Source organism: Salvelinus sp. IW2-2015, unplaced genomic scaffold (assembly GCF_002910315.2).
Source record: "Salvelinus sp. IW2-2015 unplaced genomic scaffold, ASM291031v2 Un_scaffold9102, whole genome shotgun sequence".
Taxonomy (NCBI): domain Eukaryota; kingdom Metazoa; phylum Chordata; class Actinopteri; order Salmoniformes; family Salmonidae; genus Salvelinus; species Salvelinus sp. IW2-2015.
In genome coordinates, this window is record NW_019950361.1 from 1 (window position 1) to 8,398 (window position 8,398).

Sequence of the window (8,398 nt, forward strand, 5' to 3'; positions counted from 1 at the left end):
TGTTGAAACCTGCCTTCCATCAGCAAGGCATGAGAGATGAAACGTGGTGGGTCTTTCAGCATGACAATGATCCCAAACACACCGCCCGAGCAACGAAGGGAGTGCTTCTAGAGCATTTCAAGGTCCTGGAGTGGCCTAGCCAGTCCTCCAGATCTCAACCCCATAGAAAAAATCTTGGAGGGAGTTGAAAGTCCATGTTGCCCAGTAACAGCCCAAACATCACTGCTCTAGAGGAGATCTGCATGGAGGAAGGGCCAAAATACAGCAACAGTGTGTGAAAGCCTTGTCAAACGTTTTCTTAAGTCTTCACTCTGTCATTGCCAACAAAGGGTATATAACAAAGTATTGAGATAAACTTTTGTTATTGACCAAATACTTATTTCCACCATAATTGCAAATAAATTATAAGAATCCTACAATGCGATTTCTGGATTTTTTTTTTCATTTTGTCTGTCATAGTTGAGTGTACTATGATGAAAATTACAGGCCTCTCTCATCTTTTTAAGTGGGAGAACTTGCACAATTGGTGGCTGACAAATACATTTTTGCCCCACTGTAGATAAGACAAACATTTACGGACTGGCCTTTAGGCAGTTCAGCCCAAATGTCAGATGGGCTGGTTCCATCTTCAGCCCGTCTAAGTTAGGGGTTTTGTGCAGAATTATCATTATTTGGTTAACAATTGGGGCGCAGGCAAAAAAAATGGCCAGTGAGTTGAGAATGCCGTTCCGAATTGTTCTGGCACCCATCCCTGATTGAACAAATGTAGTTTGGGACAGAAACGTATAGCCTAGGTATTGAAACAAACTGGGTATTTAGGTAAGCTCACCAGAAAGTGTAGGTTCTCCTTCATGTGAAGATAGAGTCCTCCCACCTTGGCAGCCAGGTGGATGACATGGGTGGGCCGATACTTCTCAAACACTGCTCTTGTCTGTTGTAGATCTCTGGCAGAACAACTGTCATCATCATCACCATCCCATTTAATGGGAAACACATCAATCTCATAAAAGTATACATGCACGAATGTAATTAGCTGAACATTTAATGTGGTTCCAACAGGAACTATATAGAAACTCTATAAATATATACTGTATCTATGCATCAATCTACATATCGATAGAATAGATTAGAAAATAATAGAATAGCAGAGATTAGAATATAATTTTATTCCATGAGTGAATTTATTTGGGGAATTTATTTGATCTATTTCGTTCCTGTTGGAACCACAAAACCAGCCCCAGATGTAAAAGGGTCATAACAGGATTTCATACAGTGCAACATGACTGTAGAAATATGTTATGTAGAACAGACATGCTGGTGTTTCTCGGGCATGTAGAATATGGGATTATGGCATCGCTATATAGGCAAGTCATTTTTATCTGCAAAGACCAAGCCTCAGACCAGCTCTGCTGAGAATATGAAGTTCATGTGACATAACTTACACGAGGTTGGCCTCTTTAGAGCAGAGGAAGGTCCACTGCTCGCCCTCGAGACAGCCTCCTTCCTGTTTCACCACGTGCTCGATGGCCTTCCCGACCAATCCGGATCCGCCCGTGACGAGCACGCGCATCGGCTCAGCCTTCGTCTGCGAATCCATCTCTCACTCTGATCAAAGAATGCTAACTTTTATTTTTCAGATGTGATATTCACATACTGTTATTACGCTGTAGCCCTAAACAAAGTAGGCTGATATGAATGACAGTGTGATCATCCCTATTTATAGTCTACTTTAAAACGTAATAATGATGATAATACAAAACTGTCATGACGTTGGTCTATTTGGGTACAGCAAGCCCATCCGCCTCTCCCTGCCCCCTACAACTACGCTGCTGTGGTCAGAGAGAGGTCGTAAATTCCTGAGGAGAAGACCCTGCCACATGGCCACGCAGTATAGCAGAGGGTACATTTTCATAGAGAACAAAGGGATTTCTTCCACCTCACAGAACTTGAGGTACGAACAAATTTCATGTTCCGGAGAAAATATAAAAGATCGGTGAAGAATCCAGCTACAAACTGGTCCGTTTGTTACAACTTGGGGAAGCTCATGGGAGACGGTGTGGCCACATTACCATAACGCTGTTTATATAATAGCCTCAGATATGAGGTTTACATCTAATTGTTGTATAAGATGAATGAGTGAGTATGATACTGTTTGTAAAATTGTGTAAAATACTTTTGGACTGTTTAATGAAGGAAAACCCAATTCCCTTTTGATTTGAACTAAATCAGATGACTGCCCCTGAGCCCAGTTAGGGTCAGGCATCCTGGGACAGCCCTTTCTCGGCCCTTCCGAATAAAACCCCCACTCGGGTTTTCGATCACCAGACCGAGCTTACCTCAATTACGAGATGGCTAAAGGTTGCAGACCATGTTTCTCTCAATCAAGGGAGGACAAAAGGTTGCAGACCATAGCTGAATCCTTTAACCATACCACGTGGTTAAACTCTTAGACTATCGATACCGACAGAATAATAACAAGTCTTTGATATTAATTACTAGTCTGCAGCTAGGAATTCCGTATCATTGAACGCGAAGAACGACAACCACCGAAACATCCATTCTACAACAACACGAATGAATGTCACTCTGAACTATCCACTCTAACCTACGACAGAGAGACAGACAGAGAGCGAGAAGACGGACGCTCTCCAACAGAAACTAACTTTTCAACAGCGATCAAGACGACACACTGATCGTAAATATATATATTGATTGTAATTGTTCCCGAATGAGTGAGCGTTCATGTGCAAAGGATTAGCATTTCAATTGTTATAATTATTAACTCTGTAGTGACTTCTTAGTCGACCCCCACTTCCCTTTTGTCTAACAAGCCGCCATGCCGGTTTAGCCCACTAGGGCACATTCTCCTATCATTTCTTGTAACCATAGTTTGTTTGTTTGTTTATGCATTTCTGTGAATTACTTAGTTAGTAATAAATGATTTAAGACAATTGATGTATGGATGACTCAGTGAAGACTGGGTTCGTGCAGATAACCAACAATTTACGACGTTTGGAATGAGACTAACGTGAGGTAAAATAAATAAATCATTAATCAGAAGACTATTGATCAGATATAAAAATATCTGAAAAGTTATTTTAGTAAATTTACATTTACATTTTACATTTTAGTCATTTAGCAGACGCTCTTATCCAGAGCGACTTACAGTAGAGTGCATACGTTTTATTACATTTTACATACTGAGACAAGGATATCCCTACCGGCCAAACCCTCCCTACCGGCCAAACCCTCCCTAACCCGGACGACGCTATGCCAATTGTGCGTCGCCCCACGGACCTCCCGGTTGCGGCCGGCTGCGACAGAGCCTGGGCGTGAACCCAGAGACTCTGGTGGCGCAGCTAGCACTGCGATGCAGTGCCCTAGACCACTGCGCCACCCGGGAGATCGTAAATGATAACTTTGTGATCTGAATATTCTCCTTGGTGCCCCGACTTCCTAGTTAATTACGGTTACATGATTAATCAGTCTAATCGCTAATACTAATTACAGGAATCTTTGATAAAAACGAAGTCTTCAATTTAATGATAGTAAAGACACGTTTGGGTCATTTTGATAATATTGTAATGACCCTGCGTTTATAAGCGCGGAAATCGTCTCTGCCGTTCGAGCATGCTTTTGCGGCACAGTCAATAGCGCGCCGGACCTCGGGCTAGAAGGTCGAGGGTTCGAGACCTGCTCCCTGCTGTTCCATTACAATATAAACATATATGACGCCCCCGTGTAAGGAATCTAAGATAGAATTAGACTTTGCTGTGGAATTCTATATACTGTATCAATTGTGCAAACAGAATTGTACAAATAGACTGCTTTGTATACAAACAAATTGGTTGTGTGTACAAACAAATTGGTTGTCAATCAGTCCCGCCTCGTGGGAATCCCATATGGCTTTGGCCTGAGGGGAAAGTGTACCATAGTGGTAAATGTACCTAACATTACCTTTATGATAATCCAGCAATCTCAATTGCTTGGCTATTATAGTCTCATTCAATTTATTTATTTAAATTGTCGAACAGGTAATGGTCTTCATTAATGATAGTGAAGACACGACAAAACTTAGAATAGTTCTACATTTAATAAGGAATTAATACATGCTATACATCAAACGCAAGTTTAACTGTATTAACACACTTTTCGTTTCATTTACAATTTCGTTGTAGCCTATTTGATTAATCATGGAGGCTACTTATTTGTATTTATTTCCCATCTACATTTATGTACTTTTTTCGTTTGAAATAAGATAAATTTGCCATATTAAATATTAAGCTCAAGAGTGAATTGCATTATGATCATGTTCATTTTAGCAAAAAGACAAATAGCTTACGCCAATACCGACAGATACAGTAATTCATTTGAAAATTAACAATATGTGTTTATTCGAAGTAACGGTTGGTCTCATTAGGCCTATATTACAAACAGTATATTATAATATCAGATGATCATATAGGCTACAACACTGACATTATTTTAGCAACACAAACAAGAGTAGGCTAAAAGTAGCAAATTGTCGAAAGAAAATGTTTAGGCCTACTATTTTAAATATAATGTAGCCTAGCCTACATCGTTGAAGTCAAAAGCACCCATTAATTCAACCATAAGGCCTATAAATAGAACTTATAGGACAAACATTTATAAAGGCAAAACATTTATAAAATTAATCCGTATAGTTTGTGAGCTATTTTGATTTATAATCAGTCACATTTTTAACTCGGGAAGACCCTCGTGTTATTTATTATGTATCTTATCAATACACAAAGTAAATGTATGAATTCAAACCTGTATAATMTTTCGTTAGAATTTTCCTCCTCGAATAAAGTCGTTATTAGATCCTATTTCTGAACGCTCAAGTACATAAATGAGGTAAAGGCTATCGCTCTTGTTTTGCACACTAACCTGTCAATAGGAAATACGCAGGCGCCAGGTGGAGTCGCTCTTATTGGCTACCTGTGAGCTACACTCTTAGAGAAAAAGAGTTCTACTGAGAGTAGTAGCCTTACAGGTAAACTATCCCAGTTTATCGCACCATCACTCACGTAACACATTAAGAAAACATCAGGACTGTTAAGATAGGTTTGCTGGGAGAAAAAAAAGTTTTCCCCACCATAAATTTAATATAACTTCTGTCTGGTACCTGTATAGGCGATTTTACCGCATTTATGGTCTTGACTCTATATTGCAATGTTTTATGGCGTTGTACCAGATCCGCACTACATAACAAATTCAGTATAGACTCCTAAAACATTTAGATAAAAACATATCAATTTATTCCTTAATTAAAATATACTGACACAAGTAGATTAAAAATATATATATTTTACTATCTTTGTTTCACAGTTGCGGCATTGTATTCAATATAGGCAGGCAAATAACTTTTAATATTAGAAACAGGACAATTTGACCCACTGAATAATATACCATGACGTGTATGATTGACTAGAAAAAAAAATCCCCACTGTAAAGAGCCAGGTATCGTGACTTTGCACCACAGTGCTAAGCAGTTCCACATTAGGATTGGAATTCCCTCGCCCCCCACCTTCTCTGTCATTTGCAGATTACAGAGCTATRTTCACACAGGATATACCATTATGTCTGAATGCTAGAACTGCTCTAAAGTCATAAAGCATGCAGTTCCTATTTCAGTGTTCAATGGAGAAAAAAAACGCAAACCTAATCCTTCACTCCAGGCCAGGGGTCAAATGGTTTTGGCTGCTTAGAACTTTTGGAAATMAAGCTTCTCCTCCCAACCATGCCATTCTGCTCAAGAAATGACAACCAATTTTTCCCACTTCTGTAATGCCCGGGGTGTAGTGGAGGAAGGAGTCAGACGCAGGAGACAGAGTTCAGAGTAGCGTAACTTTTAATCACCACAGAGGTGAACACACAAGGGGAACAAAATCGTTCCGAAAATACAACGTACACGAACCGTGACACACAAGCATGTACAAACAGTACACAAAACAATCCCGCACACCCAGCAGGCGGAGCTGCTGGGTAATAAAGCCCCACTAATCACCCTAACCACAAACAGGTGTAACCAATAAACAAATAAGATGGGGGAGGAAAAAGTCAGTGGCAGCTAGTAGGCCGGTGATGACGACCGCCGAGTGCCACCCGAACAGGAAGGGGGGCCACCTTCGGTAGGAGTCGTGACAACTTCATGTAAACATCAAAAACTGCTATTGGATAAACTCTATCTACTTGAATATAAAGTTGAACCCACCCTTCTAAAATCAATCAAATCGTATTTGTCACATGCGCCGAACACAACAGGTGTAGTAGACATTACAGTGAAATGCTGACTTACAAGCCCTTAACAAACAATGCAGTTAAGAAAAATAGCTACAAAAAAATAAGAAATAAAATAAACAAATAATTAAAGAGCAGCAGTAAAAAACAATAGCGAGGCTATATACAGGGGGTACCGGTACAGAGTCAATGTGGAGGCTATATACAGGGGGTACCGGTACAGAGTCAATGTGGAGGCTATATACAGGGGGTACCGGTACAGCACTTGGGTATTTTTTTGGGGTTACCAGGCGTCATTTTTTCAAACGGTTGAAATTTTTTAGGGGGCATCGAGGTTCACATGACCGGATAGGTAACTATCTTGTTCTTCTTGTAACTTTCCGGTAGGCTAGAAGCTTTCCGGTGTTTTGCTGCTCGCAACAGGTCGACGCAGGTATTGCACTTGATTTATCGTTATCGCTAACCGTAGTGTAGCCAAGTGGAAATACGAAAGCTTTTTAGCTATTTCGCACTGACGGTAATTGAATCACAAGACGTTTCTGTGAAAAGGTGCTACACTCAGAGCCATGTATTTACACTCAGCCACCCTAGCCTTATTACGGGTTAACGTTTTGGTAATTTTGGTGGCCAACAAAATGTAAGACTACAATGACTGCATACGTTTCCCAAAATGTTATACGAAAAAAAAAATGTTTTGTTATTGATGGACAATGGCAAGGCTGCCATTGTATTTTCTCTTACATTCTGTTCAATAAAAATGGTTTACACGTTTATTTTTTTAAGAAATACATGGAACTACAACCGAATAAAACACCATTAACCATCATGCATTGCTTACATTCATCTATACTGGAAAAGTCTGTTCAGAAAAATCGAAAACAGTACATATAGGCATAAAACCACAATGTTTTAATAGGGATTAAATAAAGACAAATATATATATAACCTCTTATGGTTATAATGGTTAAAAAAAGACAAAATATCTATATATTCATAACGTAAATAAATAAATACAGGCGATCGCGTCTATGGTTGTTGCAACGGCTTATGTCGCCTACTGGTTAATTCGTGTCTTTTCGCACGAATTAAGTAGCACAGAAATTCGTGTATTTTCGCACAAATTAAGTAGCACAGAAATTCGTGTATTTTCAAACGAATTGAACCACCCCAAAAACACCCAAAAATGCACAAAAACGCACGAAATCTGCTGAAATACATTTTGTACATATATGCGCGAATTGAATGTGAGGCTGGGCTGCTCCGGAAGGTGGTGATTGACTCCGCTGACCTGGCGTCGTGAGGGAGTTCTGTTCCACCATTGGGGTGCCAGAGCAGCGAACAGTTTTGACTGGGCTGAGCGGGAACTGTACTTCCTCAGAGGTAGGGAGGCGAGCAGGCCAGAGGTGGATGAACGCAGTGCCCTTGTTTGGGTGTAGGGGCCTGATCAGAGCCTGAAGGTACGGAGGTGCCGTTCCCCTCACAGCTCCGTAGGCAAGCACCAATGGTCTTGTAGCGGATGCGAGCTTCAACTGGAAGCCAGTGGAGAGAGCGAGGAGCGGGGTGACGTGAGAGAACTTGGGAAGGTGAACACCAGACGGGCTGCGGCGTTCTGGATGAGTTGTAGAGGAGTCAGGAGGATACAGACAACTCAAGACGTATGCTTAGACATGCAGAAAAATACTTTGTATAAACGTAAATTGGCACCTTTGATAATATCATGATATTTGTGGTTTTTATTACATACCAGTAGTATAAAAGAGGGGGATATACTTTTTCTAATAAGTTAACTTTATTTCTCAACTCCTAATATTGAGCAAATTACACTCATTGAGATAATTACACTCACGTATCTGACATAGGCTTTGAAAAAGCACTTGTGAGTACCAGTTGCTGCAAGTGACTCTGGCTGCTGGCAAGCTTTCTTGACTCCGACATTACATTTTTGCAAATACATTGCTAACCTTTGTTTAACCAGCAGAATCGGTTGCTGTTATCGAAAGTGTTTGGAGTAAGGCTGGCACAATTGGCGTGTAATAATGTGCAATAATGGTCTTAACACATTCATTTTAATGTGCCCCGCACATTGACTCTGTACCGGTACCCCCTGTATATAGCCTCCACATTGACTCTCTGC

At 40.4% G+C, this 8,398-nt stretch overlaps 1 long non-coding RNA gene across 2 annotated transcripts; it reads right to left on the reverse strand.

Moving 5' to 3' along the window:
* Window positions 1-835: 835 nt before the first annotated feature.
* On the reverse strand, window positions 836-5,060 carry LOC112079698 (uncharacterized). 2 transcript variants are annotated; one of them, XR_002896028.2, is made up of 3 exons: window positions 4,795-5,060; window positions 1,443-1,605; window positions 836-956 (listed from the first exon to the last, which is right to left on the reverse strand). It is a non-coding gene; the product is annotated as an uncharacterized lncRNA (long non-coding RNA). The 2 variants fall into 2 exon arrangements; XR_002896027.2 differs by having other exon boundaries at window positions 836-944; window positions 4,795-5,048.
* Window positions 5,061-8,398: the final 3,338 nt, after the last annotated feature.